Source organism: Salvelinus fontinalis, chromosome 16 (assembly GCF_029448725.1).
Source record: "Salvelinus fontinalis isolate EN_2023a chromosome 16, ASM2944872v1, whole genome shotgun sequence".
NCBI lineage: Eukaryota > Metazoa > Chordata > Actinopteri > Salmoniformes > Salmonidae > Salvelinus > Salvelinus fontinalis.
The window spans coordinates 33,678,794-33,703,370 of NC_074680.1; the positions used below are offsets into that span (position 1 = coordinate 33,678,794).

General features: G+C 47.6%; 1 pseudogene; it reads left to right on the plus strand.

The window, feature by feature from the left end:
* LOC129813371 (CDAN1-interacting nuclease 1-like) overlaps positions 1 to 23,956 on the plus strand; it is a 90,454-nt pseudogene extending 66,498 nt beyond the window's left edge.
* The last annotated feature ends 621 nt before the right edge of the window (positions 23,957 to 24,577 follow it).

Here is a 24,577-nt window from a genome sequence, read left to right on the forward strand (position 1 = left end):
TTTGTTTTACTAACCAGGCAAATCAGTTAATTAAGAACAAATTCTTATTTACAATGATACCTACCCTGGACGACGCTGGGCCAATTGTGTGCCGCCCTATGGGACTCCTAATCACGACCGGATGTGATACAGCCTGGAATCAAACCAGGGACTATAGTGACACCTCTTGCACTGAGATGCAGTGCCTAAGATCACTGCACCACTCGGGAGTCGTGTGTACTGGTCCCCCATGGGAATCAAAGCCACAACCCTAGCGTTGCCTGAGCCATGCTCTACCAACACAGTGACCATAGAGCAGTACGTAGGATGCAATATCTTTGTCTCAGGACTGACAATCATCATTTCTTGGAGCTAGTAAGTTATCATCAACATATATCAATGTCAATGTCTGAACAATGCACCAAAGCAATGCCTGTATTTAATTCCACAAGATTACATATTTGGCCTTTACCAATGCTTGTTGTGCTCCTTTGGTATGGTAGTCTTTTAGCCATAGAAATGAAGGACTTTCCACACATGAACTGTGAGCAAGCTTTGGTTGCCAGATTTTGGCCAGAGAGCTCGCTATCCTTCCAGTCAGGGAATGTACTTCTGTATGTCTTAAACTGCCCCCCTCCTGTCCCCTCTGAGAGCATTGTGTGTGTGGGGTGCTATGCTGTGCAGTGTCATCGCTATGACAGATCAACACTGTCATCCCCGGAGATCCCACTGTTTGTTTTTCCTTCTTTCCAAAAGGGTTAAACTGTCAGGTTGACAACTCTCTAGACCCTCAGATCTTCCTCTCGCTTTCTCTCCCCCACCCCCACCTTCATCTCCAAACCAGTGAAAATCAATACCAGATTGCCAAAGGACCACTGTTTTGGCGTCTGCCTGACCCTTGGTTGTCCTCCCTCTTTCTCGATCTTTCATTACATGTAGTGGAGTATTTAACTTCCAGTCCTCGCCTAATTAGTTTTGCCGGGTCCAGGTCGAGGAGCCTCCCTCTTTCCTTCCCTTGCGCACTCTTTCTCTCTCTCTGTCTGTCTGTCTGTCTGTCTGTCTGTCTGTCTGTCTGTCTGTCTGTCTGTCTGTCTGTCTGTCTGTCTGTCTGTCTGTCTGTCTGCCTGCCTGCCTGCCTGCCTGCCTGCCTGCCTGCCTGCCTGCCTGCCTGCCTGTCTGTCTGTCTGTCTGTCTGTCTGTCTGTCTGTCTGTCTGTCTGTCTGTCTGTCTGTCTGTCTGTCTGTCTGTGGCCCTTTGAATGGACACGTCTGGGAATAATAAAAAGGGCAAATCCCAGCACACACACGGACTGACGCACAGACAGAAACCCCTGGAGTTGCTTGTATAGGGATCTTTGTTTTGTTTTCTTAGCAAATTTTTTAAAACTACAATGAAATTTGATTTGCACCCCTGATCATCAGAGAAAACACTGGTGGTATCCCATGTAGCCCATCGCTAATGGAGAGTTGTGCTTGGACTACTCCCAGGCCTGCTCTCTCTTCTGGGCTAGTGCTGCATCCTGGGAGGCCTACTGATGTCCACCAATGATGACCTCAGTTCCAACTGGCTCAAAGTTAACCTACATGGAGTGGCCACCAGCCTTTTACAAAGTGGACATGAACATATATTTATTTAATGAAGTTATCTCTTAGAATGTCTTTGTAATATTTAAACTTTTGTTATTGTAGATAATATGTATCAGGTTGCTATTTAAGGGTAAATCATTGATTTGGCTAAGCCACTGATATTGGAGAACTTTCTGTGGCTTGTCTACTGGAGGTGTGTGTGTGTGCGCCAGTGTGTGTGTGCGCCACGGTGTGTTTAAGCCTCTGTGTGTGTGTGTGTGTGTGTGTGTGTGTGTGTGTGTGTGTGTGTGTGTGTGTGTGTGTGTGTGTGTGTGTGTGTGTGTGTGTGTGTGTGTGTGTGTGTGTGTGTGTGTGTGTGCCACCCACATGTCCATGTTCCGCCAGTTCGCCGACCGCTGGAGAGACCCAGCGACATGTAGCCCCCTGGCCTCCTCTCCCTGGGGCTAAAATGACCCCACAGGAATATAAACACAGTGCAGAGTAAGCAGACTCTTCTGTAGACATTTCGCCCTGCATCGTCAGTCTCTAAATACCCAGGCTACCCAACCTAACCCGGGCCTGTCCCACATGGAACCAGAGACGGGGGTGACACTTAGCATGGTGGTTCTGTGCAGAATCTGGGCTGACTGCTAAGTCCTTTCGAAGCTAGCCAGACTAGACCACGTTCCAAAGCTTACTGTCAAGGAGTGGATGGATGATACCACTCTAGCCTATATCTGTCGAAGAAACGGTTGAAGAAGTCCCCTTTTTCTTCTCTCTCTCTCTCTCTCTCTCCTCTTTTTCGTCTCAGAAATGGGCTTGCTCGCAGCACCAATTCATTAGCTGTGTGGAGTAGCTGTAAGCAATAGGGGTTGGAAGGAGAAGTTCAGATGGCTGAGTGCTGACATGTTGATTTAGTAGTGGTAACGCGATTGTGCACTTCCAAAGGTGCTGACTAGGACGAAAGCCAGGCCTGGTTTCTCCCAGGGAGACTCTAGGAGGGCTGCACTCTAATTTTGGGTTCCCCTTTCTCGGAGATGGAAAGGCCTCTGGGCCTCCAGACAACAAACATTCACACCTCCGTATATGCTGCTATTGATTCAGCTTTCATTGAAGCAACAGAGGGGGATTGAATATGTGACACGCTTACCTTGATGCTGGTCTGACAGGGGGCTTAAAGGGATACTTCGGGATTTTGTCAATGAGGCCCTTTATCTACTTCCCCAGCGTCACATGAACTCCTGGACACCATTTTTTATAGATAATCTTCAAGCATGAATAAGTAAAATACTGACCTTTTTACGCAACACAAAATGTAAATGAAGGCTAGTAGTTAGCTATATACATCCAGTCTTTGCACTTACGCTAGTTAGCAATGGCTCACAAAACTACCTCAAACTACCTTCACACTGGAAAAATAAAAATGGTATCCACAAGTTCATCTGGGGATTTAAATAAAGGGCCTTAATGCCACAATCCTGAGGTATCCCTTTAAGCTCTGTGTATTGTGCATATTGATTCACAGGCAAGAAATGCAAACATCCAAAGCAAGCTGAGTGAGTGGCGTGATGAGGCTAAGGCGGATAGATCTATTCCATGTGTGTGATTTGTCTTGAGTTCCTATCAGCAGCACGAGGTCAGGTCAGGCCCTCTGAGACCAGACCAGGGCTAGACCATGGACGCTGTGTGTTTATCTCTGCAGAATGGTGGGAGGTAGAGGACACACACACATGCAAGTACGCACACAGCCATATAACCTCATATACACACACCTATACCCTCTCTGCACCCCACACACACACACAGTTACCTACTTTCCTCTGTTGGAGCCATCAGTGGGGCGGTGCCCAGGCAGCCTCAGCAGGGCCAGATTGGGTTACAGTCCAAACTGTTGTTGATTAGGGCCGTGGCTGTAGAGGGGGCTCATCCCAAATTGAAAGCACATTAGCAGGCAGGGTTAAGGGCAGGATTAGGGCTGGGGCCTAGCGCCGTGCCGGAGCACAGCAGAGCGGACACAAAATGGACGCCCTTTCACTGGGTTTCCCCAGAGAGGGGCGGTAATTATCGTCCGGGGCTGCTGGGAGTTCACAATAACAGGTTAAAGGAGTGTGTATTCCCCTGACACTGTCATCCTCCTCTCTGTCTGCAGCGCTCCCCAGCCTGTACCACGGGACACTTCCTGTCTCTGAGCGGGGCTTAGAGACATGGGGATTCATCAAAGAGCCAGGGGGGGACTGTATACATCTCACAGTTAGCACAAGGGTCTGTGTTTGGTTTTGGAGCTTAACAGGCCTTGTCTGAACACAGCTTTTTTTAAAGGCATATTCGTCTTCTGTTTTCATACTTGATGTTATTGAATATTACAAATGTATGAATAAGTAAAATACTGACACTCAACACAAAATGTAAGTGTGTGTTCAGTAAAACAACACTCCGGCACACAGATTAAATTGGTCCTGGCTTTGTTACATGAGACACCATTCATGAAACAAAATGAGGTCCTGTAATAAAATGCCATTTAAATGTATCATCTCCTAATGAATTCCTACTGAGCATGTCATAATGGAAGGGGTTGGTCCATTCTGGTGATGTAGAGAGCCATTCAGAGGTGATGGGGAACACATCTCTGGGAAAGATCAGAACTCTAAGTCACCTGACACTTGATCCAGTGACTGAGGGTGAGGAGAACAGAGCGATGAAAAGTGAGAGAGTTGGAAAGAGAGACCGTGAGAGAGATGAATAGAGAAAGATGGAAAGGGCGAGGGAGCGGGAAAGAGATGGATGAAGGTGCAGCAACAGTGGATGGATGAAGGTCTGTGCTGTAGCTGTAGCCCAGCAGCTTGAGTGCTTTGTGCTTTATGTTTTGTAGTTGATGAAAACATCATGGTAGGTTGTTGTATGACGGTGTTTTTAGGGCCGGCCCTGCTGCTCTGAACACAAACCAGCCAGGACCATGGCCAGACCGCCAGTTGTTTGGTTTTGCTCCGCAGCCAAAACAGGGGAGTGTGTGTCAGAGCGCATCGGACCGTAACGCAGCAGATCTGAGAATGATCCGACCCATACCCACACACACACACTGGTTGCCCTGATATGCGACTCTACTTGAGGTTGAGTACGTGCTGAGTTAATGGTCGCACTAAGCATTAAACATATACTGAGACCTCTTGACTATGTTTGGTAAGCATGATATTACACATGCTGTGCTAACACAGACCAAATGTGACTGACCGCCTCGATTCAGTCTTATGTAGCAAAATTTGAAATTGTGTGTTTTACATTGGATAAAAGTAGAGACTCAGAGCTAGGAAATTGTATATCATATACTACAGTTGAGGAATGATGGGAAAGTAATTCTACTTTGAAAGTCGATAAACTTGTAACCCCAGTTTTGAGAAAATTGCCCTTGAATGTTTTGGTACACCTACTGGAGAGCTCTTCTCTGTCTCCACCAATTCAGCATCATTCACATCCTCTTAAGCCTTAGCTCCACCCATCTCTTTAAGGATTCACATGTGAGGCCATGTGGTAAACACACATCGAAGTCTATTTGTCACATGCACAGGATACAGAAGGTGTAAACTGTCACGTCTGCTCCCGCTCTTCCCTCCCCTGGCGCTTGAGGGCGCCAGGCTGCCCTGCATCACGCACTCCTGCCATCAATTACGCAAACCTGCCTTCCTTCGTCACGCGCTTCAAAGATATTGGACTCACCTGGACTCACTTATCATCTGTTTATTACCTCCCCTATATTTGTCAGTTTCCCTGCTCTGTTCCCTGCTGATGCATTGATTGTTTTTTGTCTTTGTTTTCTTGTATGCTGACGCTGTTCCTGTCTTGTTCCATGTCCGTTCCTCGTTAAATGTTTGACCTGCTTTGTCTCTCCAGCGTCAAGTCATGTGACAGTAAACGGTACAGTCATAGAACTTGCATACTTGATTTGTAGCAATTTCAAATACAGAAAGTGTCCAGATACAAATATTTGATAAATATTTTATTGTTATAAGACGACGCTTACCCGACACAGTTCTAAATTGATGGGTCATGTGAAGGAAATGCTATAACCACCCATCACCCACATCTAGCTCAGTGGATGGGTCACTATTGTCTAGACATGGCCGTAATCAGCCACAGACACACCTGCTAATTTGATGGGTCATGTAATAATCCGGCCGAAGTGGAGTCTTTTGTTTAGACATGTAGTTAGCTCGGTAGCAAGCTACCTAAACAATGAACTGGCATAACCCCAACTCATTCTACTACCAAAACAAACAATGTCCTAGCTGTAGTATGAATCTGCAGAATATAAACAATCTAGGTACAATGTTCACTAGCTAACATTAGGCTATAACTAGCAATGCAAATATATTTCTGATTCGAATAATATTATTACACAGATCATACACGTAACGTTAGCTAATGAGCCAGCAAGCTAACATTTGCTGGCTAACAAACAGTATGCTTTAACTTGCAATTAAAATGACAAAATTAGACACCTTTATCTGGAAAATGTAGCTAGACACTTACCCATATACATGGATGAACACTTCACGGCAGACTGGAACCATTGAACATTTTGTTTGTAGCTACATCTTGTTTGGCCAGCTTTGTGTCACGTCACTCCGGTTCACACTGACAGTGGCATATGCAGCCCATCACGTTTTCCTACTGATCTGTCGATAGCGCCCGCTAAATTCACACCAACGATGTTGTTGAGAAAAGTAGCAACGCTTTTGTAGTTCTCAATGACTCACGTTATCTCTTTCAAAAAACAGCGTGGTAGAAAGGACTGTCAACACATACTGAACCGCTCACATTATAGACAGAAGCGTGCTACATGGCAGACTAATCCAAACTCATCTCCCGGCATGTCCAGCCCATACACTATCTCAGCCAATCATGGCTAGTTGGAAGGTTCCTGTCTTTTTCCATGGCTGAACCAACTAGGCTCATAATTTAACAATTTAAGGATGGAATACAAGTTTGTTATTAACGCACATGAAAGTTCACATGTTCCAGAAGGCATTTCTGCCCAAAAAAAACGCATTTAGATAAAAAATGTATGTTGCTCCTGTGAAGTAGTGACGTGTGACATACGCCTAGTTTCCTGAAACAACTCACAAACGGTCGGAAAGTACAGCTACAGTATAGTATGGTTTTCCACTGCACCATCCATACTGCGGAAAACGCATCTAAAGGAATATGCGTTCGTTTTGCACATGATTTCATGCAGTGGTCATTAGGGCTCTCATCCATAAGCAGACAGGTCCTGTGTATCCATTAATAAACCTCATAGAATCATCATCATTACGATCATCCACTGAAGGAGCTCCACCTCCATCCACTTCTCCCCAGCTAGCACCGTGCCAGCTTTACTAGATGAGGAGTCTAAATCTGGCCCTCCATCTCAGTTATCACAGACATGCCTGGCCTGCTGGTCATTACATGTCTCAGTCCCACTCTCACCCATAGAGGCCAAGTGATTAATACACCAGAGCAGGGTAATGAGCTTTAGCAGTTTGATACAATTATAACATCCAGAGTCGCCTGAAGACGAGCCTCTGTACTCTCTGTGTATTAACCAGGTTATCAATACAGCTGCTTGATAGGCTTTAGGGTTGTGGAAGGTGATCATATTAGAACACGCAGCTAGTTGGTGTCAGAAGTGGGATCCTTTTAGGGAGGTGATATGGTTGTGAGGAGTGATAGGGGTCTATAAGTGGCCTAGGTTTCAACATGGTGATGGGCTGGTGGGAAGATGACAGTTTTAGGAAGATGATAGTGCAGTGGGAGTGTGAGAGGACAGGGAGGGGTTCTAGAGTTAGAGCAGATAGTGGGTGTAGATTTGTGTAAGGTCAAACGGAGGTCCTGAGTGTTTTTTCTGTCAGAAGTGGGATCCTGGCTGTCGGAGCGTGGGGTAATGGGAAGGGATTTGAGGTTCTAAGGTAATGAGGTTGTTTGCTTACAGGACATGATCGTTTATGGGGTCGACCATGTTTCATGTGTTTGAAGCTATAGAGCAGGGTTCTCCAAAAGGTCTAGCGCGTGCTACCAGTAGCTGGCAGCTCACCTACTATATGTGGAACTCGCCAAACTATTCTGAAAGTATATGCAATTTGTCATGTGTTCCATCGCAAACTGTTATAAACAATTCTTACAAGTATTCGACACCGAAAGCTCCCAGATATTATCTAATCAATGAAACATTTACATTATTCCGCCACTGGTTAGCCACTATTGGCTTAAAAAGCCAAACCTAACACCATATCTGCCAATTAATTACCAACAATATTTCCTCTGTCTGATTGTGTGGTGTGTACGTTTGTCTACCACTCCTGCATTTGTCCATCACTCCGTGTAGCCAGTTGATGTGATAACCGTCTTGTGGGTTGACAAATACTTTCCCCAAAACCTTCTCAATTAAATGTTAACTGCAAAGTAGGCTTACCTGGCAGAAGTCTATCATGAGCAAGTACATCATTTATTTCTATTATTTAGTATTTGCCATGAAATGAGCAGCAGCAGGACAGAACCATCGCTAGACCAACACATTTGACGGGAACATTTCTCACTCGCTAGACGCACAGTGGGCGCATGAACCGCTAGTGGGACACCTATGACAACATCCGGTAAATTTGCAGAGTGCGAAATTCAAAATACAAAAATCGTAATATTAAACATTCATGAAAATACAAGTGTCATACATCATTTAAAAGCTTAACTTCTTGTTAATCCAAATTTCAAAAAGGCTTTACGGCGAAAGCATACCATGCGATTATCTGAGGACAGCGCACCACATCAAAATACTTTTTCAACCAGCACAGGCGTCACAAAATCACAAATAGCGATTCAATAAATCACTTACCTTTGAAGATCTTCCTCTGTTTGCAATCCCGAGGGTCCCAGCTACACAATGAATGGTTGTTTTGTTCAATAAAGTCCTTTATATCCAAAAAGTCTGTTTAGTTGGCGCCAATGATCTCAGTAATCCACTCGTTCAACATGCATACAAACGAATCCAAAAAGCTACCGATAAAGTTTGTTCAAACAAGTCAAACGATGTTTCTAATTCATCTTCAGGTACTCTAATATCTAAATAAACAATAATATTTAAGACAGAGAATAGTATGTTCAATAGGGAAGATAAATAACGAAGAGGGCGCACCTCATTCACGCACTAACAAGACTGCTTTTCTAATTAGAGACACCATGGAAAAACTACAACTACTTGCTCATTTTGACATCTAGTGGAAGCCATAGGAACTTCAATCTGGGACCTATCTATTTGTATATCCCATAGGCTAGCATTGAAATGGCCTGTGACCTCAAAAAAAAAAAGAATCTGGATAGATTTTCCTTGGGTTTTTGCCTGCCATATCAGTTCTGTTATACTCACAGACATTATTTTAACAGTTGTTTAACAGTTTACTTTGGGCACATCAGTCATATGAAATTCCGAACAATAACCATTATGCTAAAGAAGTTAAAGGGATAGATGCACAATTAAAGGAGAATTGCACTCAAAAACCTATTTGTTAGTTTTCCTCCACACCTAAAGAAATTGTCTCTGTTGTGATGTAAGCATTGACATGGACTCAGAACATCGAATTTCGTTGTTTCTCTATGAACAATTGACATTTTCAGAGTGAAAAACTAAAAATATATACAAGGAGGAAAAAAGAGAACTGAGAACATCATTTGGAAATGTAAAGCATCATTTTGGAAAAAGAGAGATTTTATAGGGTTCCCCCATAGATTTGTTTAGTAGCCATTATTTGACCAGTTATATTGACAGATTATGGTGCTCTACTTTCTCTAGTACACTAAGAACCCGGGGAGTGTTACAGGGGAGAAGAGAAGAATGGGCCTATTTGAAAGCTAGAAATAAAATTGTTGATCACGGTATGTCTTTTTTTTTTTAACGTAGATTGGAGACCCCTGCCATAGAGCATGAGCAGAGCTTTGACCAATGACAGGCAGGGTCAGAGGGCCCAGGGCAGGGGTCAGAGGTTTGTGTGGTTTCCTGATAAAACTCCATAATCCCCTCTAATCTCCGTCACTCCTATTGGCATACTGCGCCGGTGGGCATAAATGACCCTTTCATCCCTCCATCCCGCTCTCTACCACCAACAGCCATAGAAGAAAAAGATCCACATCCGTGTCACGTCCCATTTCCAAACCCCATCGACACCAAGAGAGAGAGAGAGGCATAAAAACATCTAGGAGAGTTACACCTGGCGGAAGATGTTTTATTCTTTATTACCCTCTTTTCCACCTTAATTGCGGTGCTTGTATACGTTCGTGGGGTTCATTTGGAGGCTGATTGTTGGCTATGGCCACCTTGTATTTTACATACCTGGGTGGAATTGAACATTTCCAGCAGCATAAAGGAGGGAGGAGGAGGAGAGAAGAGGTGATTTGTGTTGTGTTCTATTCTTAGTTGCAGTGATGTCAATAACCAGGCTAGTGGTTGGCTGACTGTTCTGTTCACCTTGTGTTATTTATGAACAGTCGGGCAGCAGGATGTGGGCGGGCTGTTTATTTACCACCTGCTTTGTTGGAGGCCACCTCAATTGGCAGAATCAGCCCTAAATGTCCTGTGGATAGGCTGGTGGAAGGGCCTTTTTTTATCAGTACTGTGCTTATCATTGGGCTGGCTGACGCAGACAGACTTCCATACTGGGCCATTGAAATATGCAGGCAGTATGTACAGACAGATGCAGGCCGTATCGGCTCGCTTGCAGGCTTTGAGTCCCCCCCCCACCACCTCCTGCAACCCAGTTCAAGCCCTATAAATAAGCAGCTATTAATCAGCCACCCACAGCAACAACTGACCACGGCTGTGACAGCTAGGACCTGGCTGGCCATCTCTCTATCGCAACCTCTACCTCTTTCTTTCTTTCTTTCTTTCTTTCTTTCTTTCTTTCTTTCTTTCTTTCTTTCTTTCTTTCTTTCTTTCTTTCTTTCTCTCTCTCTCTCTCTCTCTCTCTCTCTCTCTCTCTCTCTCTCTCTCTCTCTCTCTCTCTCTCTCTCTCTCTCTCTCTCTCTCTCTCTCTCTCTCTCTCTCTCTCTCTCTCTCTCTCTCTCTCTCTCTCTCGCTACCTCTCTCTCTACCTCTCTCTCTACCTCTCTCTCTACCTCTCTCTCTACCTCTGTCCCTCCTGTTCTATCTGTCTTTGCCTTAGTTACTCTCTCACTCTTTCTCTGAAGTGGTTGAGCAGGTTCCAGACCTGTATTTCAGGGGAGAGAGAAAAATAAAATAATCCCTGTGCCTTTACCAGTTTACCTTGCGACCTGATGTATGGACCTGCGAACAAAGACGTCTTTATGGAGAGAATCATTGCAGGGCCATTTGTTGAAAAAGTTTGGATGGTGATGTAGAATTAGGTAAAGGTGTGGTAACATCAGGGGTCATTTTGTCTCCATTTCATTTACACCGCAGCAGTAATTTATAAATAAAATAGTGTTGAATAAATGTTGTTTTCTTGCCCAGATTTTTCAGAGCACCGTCTCACTATTCCTGACACATCAAATGAACCTTGACCTTCTTTTCTTTTGGAATGTTAAATGCTGAAATATAGGCCTTGCTCTCTGACATCCAGGGACATTCACAGAGTGTCCTCACTGTGCTGAGATTTCTATAACTTTCTATTAGAGCTACTGAGGAGAGGCTGAAACTGACACTGTGTATAGCTACAATTAGTATTTTAATTATGCTACGATTGTGTGTGTGTTAGTATTCATGTGTGTTATGTGTCTGTGCTATTATATGTGCCTGTGTGCGTGTGCCTGTGTGTGTGCCTGTGTGTGTAACTGTGTGTGTAACTGTGTGTGTAACTGTGTGTGCAACTGTGTGTGGCAGGCAGTGCTAATAGTACTCTGTACACCTCCATTTGGGTCTTTTTTGTTCCTGAGTGCCGTGCTCTCATTAAGCTGTCGTTCTAAGCAGCATGGCACCTGCTTTAAGAGAGAACCGTTAGCGCTAATGACAGACAGCGCGCCTGGCAGCCTCAATCTTCGCCCCTCCCGACTCGTCCACTTGCTGAAATTAGCTACATTTCACAAACAATTTCACAAACTCGTTAGGCAGTTAGGTGTTTATTGGAAGATGGCAGACTTTCCCTTGAGCGGTGTATAATACACACCCGCTAGGTTAAGGAGAGAACCAGCCCACATAATAAGCCACAATTACAGAAAAACTAGAGGCTGAAATTGGTTTCTAATTCATTACCAGACTCCTTTTAGAGGAAGTTTTTTATGGTTTATACGTTTACAACAGTTTTTCTGTTTCTTTTGATTTGGTTCATTGAAAAGACTTGGACCTCTTTGTGCTATCCAACCTTACTTGCTTAACTTCACCCCACCTTACGACCCTTGACCCTTTGCTTACCTCACCACCTATCCTCTGTCAGTACCAGTGTTAATGTGCTAGGACTAGGCCTTGCTCTGTGATTTTACTTTAAGGTCCCCCACTATTATTGACTCTTATTCATTCAGAGTAGGATTCAAAGCCCATTTATTTTCTTTACGGTATGGTGACACTACTTCCCCTGTGTTTATAATTTAGCTTGTTTCAATTTGTGCCCGGCCTCCCCTGACAAGCCATGGCCTTGATGTATCGTTCGCCGCTGTACGTCTTATCTGTTGATGTACAGTTTTAACCTTTTCAGAAGGTTGCCTCTACCAACCGTTCCCCCGTCTCCTCCCTCACCACACCCCCCTTCCCAAGCAAGGAATGCATATTGTACAGGAAAGAGGAGCATAACCCCTTTTCCAAAGTCATCTAATGTAAATGTTTAGGTTTTGTTTCCATAACATTTCCATAAAAAGAATTGGGGCCCATACAGTGGCTGGTTGAGATATGAGAGGGACATGGAGGCCTGTGTATGTGACTTTGCGGTGAACTTGCAGTGTGCATCTGTGGTCTTTCTCCATTTGTTCGCTCACAGATACAAGGCCGTAAATCACACACTGTAAAACAGGGAATGCAGGACAGTGGTGCAGGAGTATGTACTGATTTTAGGGGCTGGTACAGGAAGAGGGAGGGTGTGTGTGTGTACATGTATGTGTGTGTACTGTATGTGTGTGTACTGTATGTGTGTGTACTTCATGTGTGTGTACATGTATGTGTGTGTGTACTGTATGTATGTGTACTTTACGTGTGTGTACTGTATGTGTGTGTACTTTACGTGTGTGTACATGTATGTGTGTGTACTGTATGTGTGTGTACTGTATGTGTGTACTTCATGTGTGTGTACATGTATGTGTGTGTGTACTGTATGTATGTGTACTTTACGTGTGTGTACTGTATGTGTGTGTACTTTACGTGTGTGTACATGTATGTGTGTGTACTTACGTGTGTGTACTGTATGTGTGTGTACTGTATGTATGTGTACTGTATGTGTGTGTACATGTATGTGTGTGTACTGTATGTGTGTGTACTGTATGTGTGTGTGTGTGTGTACTGTATGTGTGTGTACTTCATGTGTGTGTACATGTATTTTTTTTTTTTTTCACCTTTATTTAACCAGGTAGGCTAGTTGAGAACAAGTTCTCATTTGCAACTGCGACCTGGCCAAGATAAAGCATAGCAGTGTGAACAGACAACAACACAGAGTTACACATGGAGTAAACAATAAACAAGTCAATAACATGGTAGAAAAAAGAGAATCTATATACAATGTGTGCAAAAGGCATGAGGTAGGCAATAAATCGAATAATTACAATTTAGCAGATTAACACTGGAGTGATAAATCATCAGATGATCATATGCAAGAAGAGATACTGGTGTGCAAAAGAGCAGAAAAGTAAATAAATAAAAGAAGTATAGGGGTGAGGTAGGTAAATTGGGTGGGTAGTTTACAGATGGACTATGTACAGCTGCAGCGATCGGTTAGCTGCTCGGATAGCAGATTTTTAAAGTTGTTGAGGGAGATAAAAGTCTCCAACTTCAGAGATTTTTGCAATTCGTTCCAGTCGCAGGCAGCAGAGAACTGGAAGGAAAGGCGTCCAAATGAGGTTTTGGCTTTAGGGATGATCAGTGAGATACACCTGCTGGAGCGCGTGCTACGGGTGGGTGTAGCCATCGTGACCAGTGAACTGAGATAAGGCGGCACTTTACCTAGCATAGCCTTGTAGATGACCTGGAGCCAGTGGGTCTGACGACGAACATGTAGCGAGGGCCAGCCGACTAGGGCATACAGGTCGCAGTGGTGGGTCGTATAAGGTGCTTTAGTAACAAAACGGATGGCACTGTGATAAACTGCATCCAGTTTGCTGAGTAGAGTATTGGAAGCTATTTTGTAGATGACATCGCCGAAGTCGAGGATCGGTAGGATAGTCAGTTTTACTAGGGTAAGTTTGGCGGCGTGAGTGAAGGAGGCTTTGTTGCGGAATAGAAAGCCGACTCTAGATTTGATTTTGGATTGGAGATGTTTGATATGAGTCTGGAAGGAGAGTTTGCAGTCTAGCCAGACACCTAGGTACTTATAGATGTCCACATATTCTAGGTCGGAACCGTCCAGGGTGGTGATGCTAGTCGGGCGTGCGGGTGCAGGCAGCGAACGGTTGAAAAGCATGCATTTGGTTTTACTAGCGTTTAAGAGCAGTTGGAGGCCACGGAAGGAGTGTTGTATGGCATTGAAGCTCGTTTGGAGGTTAGATAGCACAGTGTCCAGGGAAGGGCCGGAAGTATACAGAATGGTGTCGTCTGCGTAGAGGTGGATCAGGGAATCGCCCGCAGCAAGAGCAACATCATTGACGTATACAGAGAAAAGAGTCGGCCCGAGAATTGAACCCTGTGGTACCCCCATAGAGACTGCCAGAGGACCGGACGGGGCTGTTGGCCAAGGTTGGAGTCGCTAGGAGGAAGGCATGGCCAGCCATTGAGAAATGTTTGTTGAATTTTTCGATTTACCACGGACTTATCAGTGGTGACCGTGTTACCTAGCCTCAGTGCAGTGGGCAGCTGGGAGGAGGTGCTCTTGTTTTCCATGGACTTTACAGTATCCCAGAACTTTTTGGAGTTAGAGCTACAGGATGCAAATTTCTGCTTGAAAAAGCTGGCCTTTGCTTTCCTGACTGACTGCGTGTATTGGTTCCTGACTTCCCTGAACAGTTGCATATCGTGGGGGCTCTTCGATGCTATTGCAGTTCGCCACAGGATGTTTTTGTGCTGGTCGAGGGCAGTCAGGTCTGGAGTGAACCAAGGGCTATATCTGTTCTTGGTTCTGCATTTTTTGAACGGAGCATGCTTGTCTAATATGGTGAGGAAGTAACTTTTAAAGAATGACCAGGCATCCTCAACTGACGGGATGAGGTCAACATCCTTCCAGGGTACCCGGGCCAGGTCGATTAGAAAGGCCTGCTCGCAGAAGTGTTTTAGGGAGCGTTTGACAGTGATGAGGGGTGGTCGTTTGACCGCGGACCCGTGGCGGATACAGGCAATGAGGCAGTGATCGCTGAGATCTTGATTGAAGACAGCAGAGGTGTATTTGGAGGGCAAGTTGGTCAGGATAATGTCTATTAGGGTGCCCATGTTTACGGATTTAGGGTTGTACCTGGTGGGTTCCTTGATGATTTGTGTGAGATTGAGGGCATCAAGCTTAGATTGTAGGACTGCCGGGGTGTTAAGCATATCCCAGTTTAGGTCACCTAACAGAACAAACTCTGAAGCTAGATGGGGAGTGATCAATTCACAGATGGTGTCCAGGGCACAGCTGGGAGCTGAGGGGGGTCGGTAGCAGGCGGCAACAGTGAGAGACTTATTTCTGGAGAGATTAATTTTTAAAATTAGAAGTTCGAACTGTTTGGACATAGACCTGGAAAGTATGACAGAACTTTGCAGGCTATCTCTGCAGTAGATTGCAACTGCTTCCCCTTTGGCAGTTCTATCTTGACGAAAAGTGTTATAGTTGGGTATGGAAATCTCAGAGTTTTTGGTGGCCTTCCTAAGCCAGGTATATGTGTGTGTGTACGGTATGTGTGTGTGTACTTTATGTGTGTGTACTGCATGTGTGTGTACTTTACATGTGTGTACTGTACGTGTGTGTACATGTATGTGTGTGTACTTTACGTGTGTGTACTGTATGTGTGTGTACTTTACGTGTGTGTACTGTACGTGTGTGTACATGTATGTGTGTGTACTGAATGTGTGTGTACTGTACTGTACGTGTCAGGTGGGTTACATCATACATGCATTCCTTGAACATGTAGCTGAAGGCTGATGTCATGACACCTGACTACCGCTGCAGGTTGTGGTTATTTACGTCGTCAAGATGCCTTGTTGTCACGCACATGTCAAAGGTCAACAAGAAGATTCATAATCACACCTATACAGTATCACCACCAGTATTGGGGTTAATGTGGTACAAAAGGAATGTTATGTAATCAGAAACATGTTACTTTTTCAAATTGGGTAATATTATTACATTTACTTTGTCAAACAACGTGTGCTTTACTTTCAGAATCATGTCTCTACCGGGTGCGTGTTTCCATGATCCGATTTCCACTTGTTTCCTCATTTAGTTCTTAAGCGAGCGGAGAAAGGCTGTTCGAAGAAATGTCATGACAGCTGCTGTTGTCACGTTCCTGACCTGTTTTCCTTTGTTTTGTATTCATTTTAGTTGGTCAGGGCGTGAGTTGGGTGGGTTTGTCTATGTTTGTATTTCTATGTGGGGTTTTGTGTTCGGCCTGGTATGATTCTCAATTAGAGACAGGTGTGTATTGTTTGTCTCTAATTGAGAGTCATACAAAGGCAGCCAGGGTTTCACTGGTGTTTTGTGGGTGTTTGTTCCTGTGTCCTCACAGGACAGTTGAAGGTTAGTCTCGTTTGTTGTTTTGTAGTTTTGTAGTGTCTTGTTTGCTGTTTTCATTAAAAGATGGCTTATTTCCCTCAATCCGCATCTTGGTCCTATCCATGCTCCTCCTCGTTTGAGGAGGAGAACAACATTGACTGCCTTTACAGAAACACCCACCACAACAGGACCAAGCGGATTGAGGAGAGAGAACAAGAACTAAAGCAATGGAGAGAAGAGGAATGGAGTTGGGAGCAAATTTTCAATGGAGAAGGACCCTGGGCTAAGGTGGGAGAGAATCGCCGCTCTCGGGAGGAGAAGAAGGCAGCCACAGCCCAGGAGCGCAGGTATGAGGGTACGCGGCTAGCACGGAAGCCCGAGAGGCTCACCCAAAAATTTCTTGGGGGGGGGGGCTAAAGGGGAGTGTGGCGAAGCCGGGTTGGATACCTGAGCCAACTCCCCGGGCTTGCCGTGGAGTAAGAGGGCGTCGTACTGGTCAGACACCGTGTTATGCGGTAAAGCGCACGGTGTCCCCAGTACGCGTGCTTAGCCCAGTGCGGGCTATTCCACCTTGCCGCACTGGGAGGGCTAGGTTGGGCATCGAGCCGAGTGCCATGAAGCCGGCCCAACGTATCTGGTCTCCAGTACGTCTCCTCGGGCCGGTGTACATGGCACCAGCCTTACAGGTGGTGTCCCCGGTTCGCCTGCATAGCCCAGTGCGGGCTATTCCACCTCGCCGCACTGGCAGGGCTACGGGGTCCATTCAACCTGGTAAGGTTGGGGAGGCTCGGTGCTCAAGAGCACGTGTCCTCCTTCACGGTCCGGTATATCCGGCGCCACCTTCCCACCCCAGCTCAGTACCACCAGTGCCTACACCACGCACCAGGCTTCCAGTGCATCTCCAGAGCCCTGTTCCTCTTCCACGTACTCTCCCTATGGTGCGTGTCTCCAGCCCGGTGCCTCCAGTTCCGGCACCACGCACCAAGCCTCCTGTGCGTCTCCAGAGCCCTGGACGCACTGTTCCTTCTCCCCGCACTCGCCCTGAGGTGCGTGCCTTCAGCCCGGTACCTCCAGTTCCGGTACCACGCACCAGGCCTAGAGTGCGCCACGAGAGTCCAGTGTGCGCTGTTCCTGTTCCCCGCACTCGCCCTGAGGTGCGTGCCCTCAGCCCGGTACCTCCAGTTCCGGTACCACGCACCAGGCCTATAGTGCGTCTCAGCCGGTCAGAGTCTGCCGTCTGCCCAGCGGTGCCTGAACGGCCCGTCTGCCCAGCTCCGTCTGAGCCATCTGTCTGCCCAGCGCCGTCTGAGCCATCTGTCTGCCCAGCGCCGTCTGAGCCATCTGTCTGCCCAGCGCCGTCTGAGCCATCTGTCTGCCCAGCGCCGTCTGAGCCATCTGTCTGCCCAGCGCCGTCTGAGCCATCTGTCTGCCCAGCGCCGTCTGAGCCATCTGTCTGCCCAGCGCCATCTGAGTCAGCCGTCTGCCACGAGCCATCTGAGTCAGCCGTCTGCCACGAGCCATCTGAGTCAGCCGTCTGCCACGAGCCATCTGAGTCAGCCGTCTGCCACGAGCCATCTGAGTCAGCCGTCTGCCACGAGCCATCTGAGTCAGCCGTCTGCCACGAGCCATCTGAGTCAGCCGTCTGCCACGAGCCATCTGAGTCAGCCGTCTGCCACGAGCCATCTGAGTCAGCCGTCTGTCCCGAGCCAGTAGAGCCGTCCGTCAGTCAGGAGCCGCTAGAGCCGTCCGCCAGTCAGGAGCCGCCAGAGACGCCCGCCAGTCAGGAGCCGCCAGAGACGCCCGCCAGTCAGGAGCCGCCGGAGACGCCCGCCAGTCAGGAGCCGCCGGAGACGCCCGCCAGTCAGGAGCCGCCGGAGACGCCCGCCAGTCAGGAGCCGCCGGAGACGCCCGCCAGTCAGGAGCCGCCGGAGACGCCCGCCAGTCAGGAGCTGCCGGAGCTGCCCGCCAGTCAGGAGCTGCCCGCCAGTCAGGAGCTGCCCGCCAGTCAGGAGCTGCCCTACAGTCCGGAGCTGCCCTACAGTCCGGCGCTGCCCTACAGTCCGGAGCTGCCCTACAGTCCGGAGCTGCCACTCAGCCCGGACCTGCCGGAGTCCCTCAGCCAGGACCTGCCGGAGTCCCTCAGCCAGGACCTGCCGGAGTCCCTCAGCCAGGACCTGCCGGAGTCCCTCAGCCAGGACCTGCCGGAGTCCCTCAGCCAGGACCTGCCGGAGTCCCTCAGCCAGGACCTGCCGCTCCTTATCCCGGTGCTGCCCCTTGTCCCGGTGCTGCCCCTTGTCCCGGTGCTGCCCCTTGTCCCGGTGCTGCCCCTTGTCCCGGTGCTGCCCCTTGTCCCGGTGCTGCCCCTTATCCCGGTGCTGCCCCTTATCCCGGTGCTGCCCCTTCATTTAGGTGGGGTTAGTGGGAGGGTGGTCATTGGGAGGGGGATAAAGAAGCGGGGATTGATTATGGTGGGGTGGGGACCTCGTCCACCGCCAGAGCCGCCACCGTGGACAGACGCCCACCCAGACCCTCCCCTAGACTTTGTGCTGGTGCGCCCGGAGTTCGCACCTTAAGGGGGGGGTTCTGTCACGTTCCTGACCTGTTTTCCTTTGTTTTGTATTCATTTTAGTTGGTCAGGGCGTGAGTTGGGTGGGTTTGTCTATGTTTGTATTTCTATGTGGGGTTTTGTGTTCGGCCTGGTATGATTCTCAATTAGAGACAGGTGTGTATTGTTTGTCTCTAATTGAGAGTCATACAAAGGCAGCCAGGGTTTCACTGGTGTTTTGTGGGTGTTTGTTCCTGTGTCCTCACAGGACAGTTGAAGGTTAGTCTCGTTTGTTGTTTTGTAGTTTTGTAGTGTCTTGTTTGCTGTTTTCATTAAAAGATGGCTTATTTCCCTCAATCCGCATCTTGGTCCTATCCATGCTCCTCCTCGTTTGAGGAGGAGAACAACATTGACTGCCTTTACAGCTGTCCTTTCCATTGATCGCTTCTGAGGTAGCAAAGCCCATATAGAGGGCTTTCCCGTCTAGTGGCAAGTGTGCCCTCTATCTATCTTTATGGGTCCGTGCACGTGCGATCCAGAACCAGAATTTGCGGCACGAGAGAAAGATTTTGATTGAAAAGTCTGGCTTACAGTATATATGGCTAATTAAGCAGCTCATATATAGTGCAGCACTTGTAGACTAGCACAGGAAAGAACCCCCACAGATGAAAGGAGGAACTAGTGATCCAACCTGAGTTAGTAAGTAGCCTGTCTTTGGTAGAGTGGGTGTGGCTCGCCTTGCTCCCTCCAACAGTCAAACAAATGGTGAGATTTATACCACCGTATACCATGGGTATGACAAAAACTGTATTTTTACTCTTCTAATTACGTTGGTAACCAGTTTATAATAGCAGTAAGGCACCTCAGGGGTTTGTAGATATGGCCAATACACCAAGGCTAAGGGCTGTATCCTAAGAACTTAGCCGTAGTATATTGGCCATATACCACACTCCCTCTGGCTTTATTGCTTAAATATAACGCGTTACTTTCCACACAAAGTAGTATTGTAAAGTAACATGTTACTTTTGTTAAACCTAATGAGGATTATTACTTTTCCAAGTAACTAATCCCAACTCTGATCACCACGCACATAACATGTAAAACACACACAAACACTCCAGAGAACCCCAAGATCAAACCCATACAGTATCACCACAGACATAACTTATAGTCTCTACTATACTTAGCATGAATGTTCCTATCCTTCTAATGTACCAGTGTTGGTTGTGGTCGTTACTTCTAATAGGCTGTGATTGGTGATTGATCGTGGAATCTTCCAAGATTATGAAGGTTTTATGAACTTCCTGGTTCTCGCTCTGCAGTCCCTGTGTGCAGCTTCCTGTCTGGCTCTTCAGAGACTTCTTCAGAGACCCCAAAACACCCTTTACTGTCTGAGGATAGAGTGTCGGGAACCAGACAGCCTTACTTCACTGTTCTCTCCCAATCTGTTTTTGTGCACGAAGGGGGCTCCTCTCCCGAGCCCAAAAATTCAACTGTGACATGACTTTATGCACGGCAGCTAGAGTTCAAAGAATAGGTATGATATGCGCTACACAGAGGGGGCTACTGGCGGATCTTTGGGGTGTAATAAATAGCTTGAAAGATGATTTATCACATGTCAGGGAGAAGCAGTGAAATAACGCTGTGCTTCTCCAGCAGAACTGCCATTTGAATTGCTTCTGAGCCTTTTCAATGGGGCTCAGGATATATGATGGGGCTAATAGAGAGAGAGAGAGAAAAAAACACCTTACATTTAAATGTTGTCTGAACTTGACTTTTCTTAGGCAGCTTGGCAAGTAGTTATTATTCATATTGCTTAGAACAACACTGTGAGCCAAGGCAAAGTATCTGTCTGTCTGTCGGGACCTGGGGAGTGAAGCACTGTGAGCCAAGGCAAAGTGTCTGCCTGTCTGTCTGTCTGTCTGCCTGTCTGTCTGTCTGTCTGTCTGTCTGTCTGTCTGTCTGTCTGTCTGTCTCTCGGGACCTGGGGAGTGAAGCACTGTGAGCCAAGGCAAAGTGTTTGCCTGTCTGTCTGTCTGTCGGGACCTGGGGAGTGAAGCACTGTGAGCCAAGGCAAAGTGTCTGCCTGTCTGTCTGTCTGTCGGGACCTGGGGAGTGAAGCACTGTGAGCCAAGGCAAAGTATCTGTCTGTCTGTCTGTCGGGACCTGGGGAGTGAAGCACTGTGAGCCAAGGCAAAGTGTCTGCCTGTCTGTCTGTCTGTTTGTCTGTCGGGACCTGGGGAGTGAAGCACTGTGAGCCAAGTCAAAGTGTCTGCCTGTCTGTCTGTCTGTTTGTCTGTCGGGACCTGGGGAGTGAAGCACTGTGAGCCAAGGCAAAGTGTCTGTCTGTCTGTCTCTCTGTTTGTCTGTCGGGACCTGGGGAGTGAAGCACTGTGAGCCAAGGCAAAGTGTCTGTCTGTCTGTCTGTCGGGACCTGGGGAGTGAAGCACTGTGAGCCAAGGCAAAGTATCTGTCTGTCTGTCTGTCGGGACCTGGGGAGTGAAGCACTGTGAGCCAAGGCAAAGTGTCTGCCTGTCTGTCTGTCTGTTTGTCTGTCTGACTGTCTGTCGGGACCTGGGGAGTGAAGCACTGTGAGCCAAGGCAAAGTATCTGTCTGTCTGTCTGTCGGGACCTGGGGAGTGAAGCACTGTGAGCCAAGGCAAAGTGTCTGTCTGTCTGTCTCTCTGTTTGTCTGTCGGGACCTGGGGAGTGAAGCACTGTGAGCCAAGGCAAAGTATCTGTCTGTCTGTCTGTCGGGACCTGGGGAGTGAAGCACTGTGAGCCAAGGCAAAGTATCTGTCTGTCTGTCTGTCGGGACCTGGGGAGTGAAGCACTGTGAGCCAAGGCAAAGTGTCTGTCTGTCGGGACCTGGGGAGTGAAGCACTGTGAGCCAAGGCAAAGTGTCTGCCTGTCTGTCTGTCTGTTTGTCTGTCTGACTGTCTGTCGGGACCTGGGGAGTGAAGCACTGTGAGCCAAGGCAAAGTGTCTGTCTGTCTGTCTGTCTGTCTGTCGGGACCTGGGGAGTGAAGCACTGTGAGCCAAGGCAAAGTGTCTGCCTGTCTGTCTGTCTGTTTGTCTGTCTGTCTGTCGGGACCTGGGGAGTGAAGCACTGTGAGCCAAGGCAAAGTGTCTGTCTGTCTGTCTGTCGGGACCTGAGGAGTGAAGCACTGTGAGCCAAGGCAAAGTGTCTGTCTGTCTGTCTGTCTGTCTGTCTGTCTGTCGGGACCTGGGGAGTGAAGAACTGTGAGCCAAGGCAAAGTGTCTGTCTGTCTGTCTGTCTGTCGGGACCTGGGGAGTGAAGCACTGTGAGCCAAGACTAAGTGTCTGTCTGTCTGTCTGTCTGTCTGTCTGTCTTTCTGTCGGGACCTCGGGAGTGAAGCACTGTGAGCCAAGGAAAAGTGTCTGTCTGTCTGTCTGTCTGGCTGGCTGTCTGGCTGTCTGTCTGTCTGTGTCTGTCAGGACCTGGGGAGTGAAGAACTGTGAGCCAAGGCAAAGTGTCTGTCTGCCTGTCTGTCTGTCTGTCTGTCTGTCGGGGCCTGGGAAGTGAAGCACTGTGAGCCAAGGCAACGTGTCTGTCTGTCTGCCTGTCTGTCTGTCTGTCGGGACCTCGGGAGTGAAGGACCGTGAGCCAAGGAAAAGTGTCTGTCTGTCTGTCGGGACCGGGGGAGTGAAGCACTGTGAGCCAAGACTAAGTGTCTCTCTGTCTGTCAGGACCTGGGGAGTGAAGCACTGTGACCCAAGGAAAAGTGTCTGCCTGTCTTTCTGTCTGTTTGTCTGTCGGGACCTGGGGAGTGAAGCACTGTGAGCCAAGACTAAGTGTCTGTCTGTCTGTCTGTCTGTCTGTCTGTCTGTCTGTCTGTCTGTCTGTCTGTCGGGACCTGGGGAGTGAAGCACTGTGAGCCAAGACAAAGTGTCTGCCTGTCTGTCTGTCTGTCTGTCTGTCGGGACCTGGGGAGTGAAGCACTGTGAGCCAAGGCAAAGTGTCTGTCTGTCTGTCTGTCTGTCTGTCTGTCTGTCTGTCTGTCTGTCAGGACCTGGGGAGTGAAGCACTGTGAGCCAAGGCAACGTGTCTGTCTGTCTGTCTGTCTGTCTGTCTGTCTGTCTGTCTGTCTGTCTGTCTGTCAGGACCTGGGGAGTGAAGCACTGTGAGCCAAGGCAAAGTGGCTGTCTGTCTTTCTGTCGGGACTTGGGGAGTCAAGCATGGAAATAAAACAGCTGGTCTAGTTTAGCTAGCTTTAGTGGGGCAGTTTAGTTTATGATAATACTTTTGTGTGTTCTTATATTTGTCCTATTTCACACATGTACAAGTGTGTTTTAACATGCAGGTATGAATTGGAAATGTTTTTTTGCATATCTCACTCTCGCTGAGACACCCTGGAGCATGTCGACAGATTTCTCTCCTTGTCGGGTCAAGGATTCAAACTAACGACCTTTCGGTTACTGACCCATCACTCTAACCGCTAGGCTACCTGCCGCCTGTGAACTCTCGCTGGGCACTGTGCACTGTACAGGACCCTTCCCATGACAGATAGGTTTCTGGGGATGCCTGGGGCTTTGTTCCTACTATGATTATTGTTATTTCAGTGCCATTGTAAGGTGATCCGGTGTGTATATCACTGTGTCAGTGGGATCTTATCACACCGGCAGCTTTTTATTTGATTCAGCACAAGTTTCCTGGACAGGGATCAAAGGAGTACATCTCAGAGAGCTTATCTCCTCCTTTATATCTCTCACTCTCTAATTCACTGTCTCTGCTGCAAATGTCATGCTCCCCAAATCCAAAGTAAACAGCCATAAGCATATGGGATTTGGATGGAAAACTATCTGAAAGCTACTTTAGTATCTCACTATGATGTCACTGTTCTGTTGATGAATGCCTTGCTTTGATAACATGAACGTTAATGTATTTCTGTCTTCTCCCCCTCCATAGGTTTGGTCCAGGACTGGTCATCTACTGGCATGGTTTCATTGAAGAGCTGGACAGCCAGAGAGACAGAGGCATTCTGCTCAAAGACTGCTTCCCCTCTGACATCGTGGCCCTCTGCCACGGGACCAGCACAATCACAACTGACTGACTGGCTGACACTGACCTAAACAAGGGGGGGGGGGGGGAGAGGTGGGGGTAAGGAAGGGTATCCCAGAGCATTGCAGAAGTGAATACGTGGATCCGGAAGCAATTTAGCTTTCCTGTGGCGCGAGACTACTGGCAAACATCTGCCCTGAACTCCAGATGAACCTCCCTCATCCCATCCCCCTTTCTCTCTCTCCGTCAGCCAGCCCAGAGTCAGGCTCATACCTCGGTGCGAAAACAAGGCTGGGAGGTCTGTCTTAGTGCTGGTCAGCTTGTGGCCCCCACCGTGGCTCCGGAGGCCCCTGGAAGAGGACAGGAACAGAGTTAGGCCAGGGCAGGACATGCCCTTACCAAGCAGTGATCCCTGGCCCTCGTCACTCGCTCCTTTGCTCTCCATAGGCAGATAAGGGAGGTGGGTTTGGGGGAAAATGGGGGCAAACAGTCACCCTGCAGGAGGCAAACAGATCACTTCTGATTGGCTTGGGACTTTTCTCTGACCTCTTGCCCTCTGGTTTTGAAAATGTTGTCTTTATGTTAGGATATGTCACGTTGTTAGGAGGAATGTTGTCCTGCTCAAACAGGTTTACAAATGTGAACATGTGTATTTGAATCTCTTATGGACTAT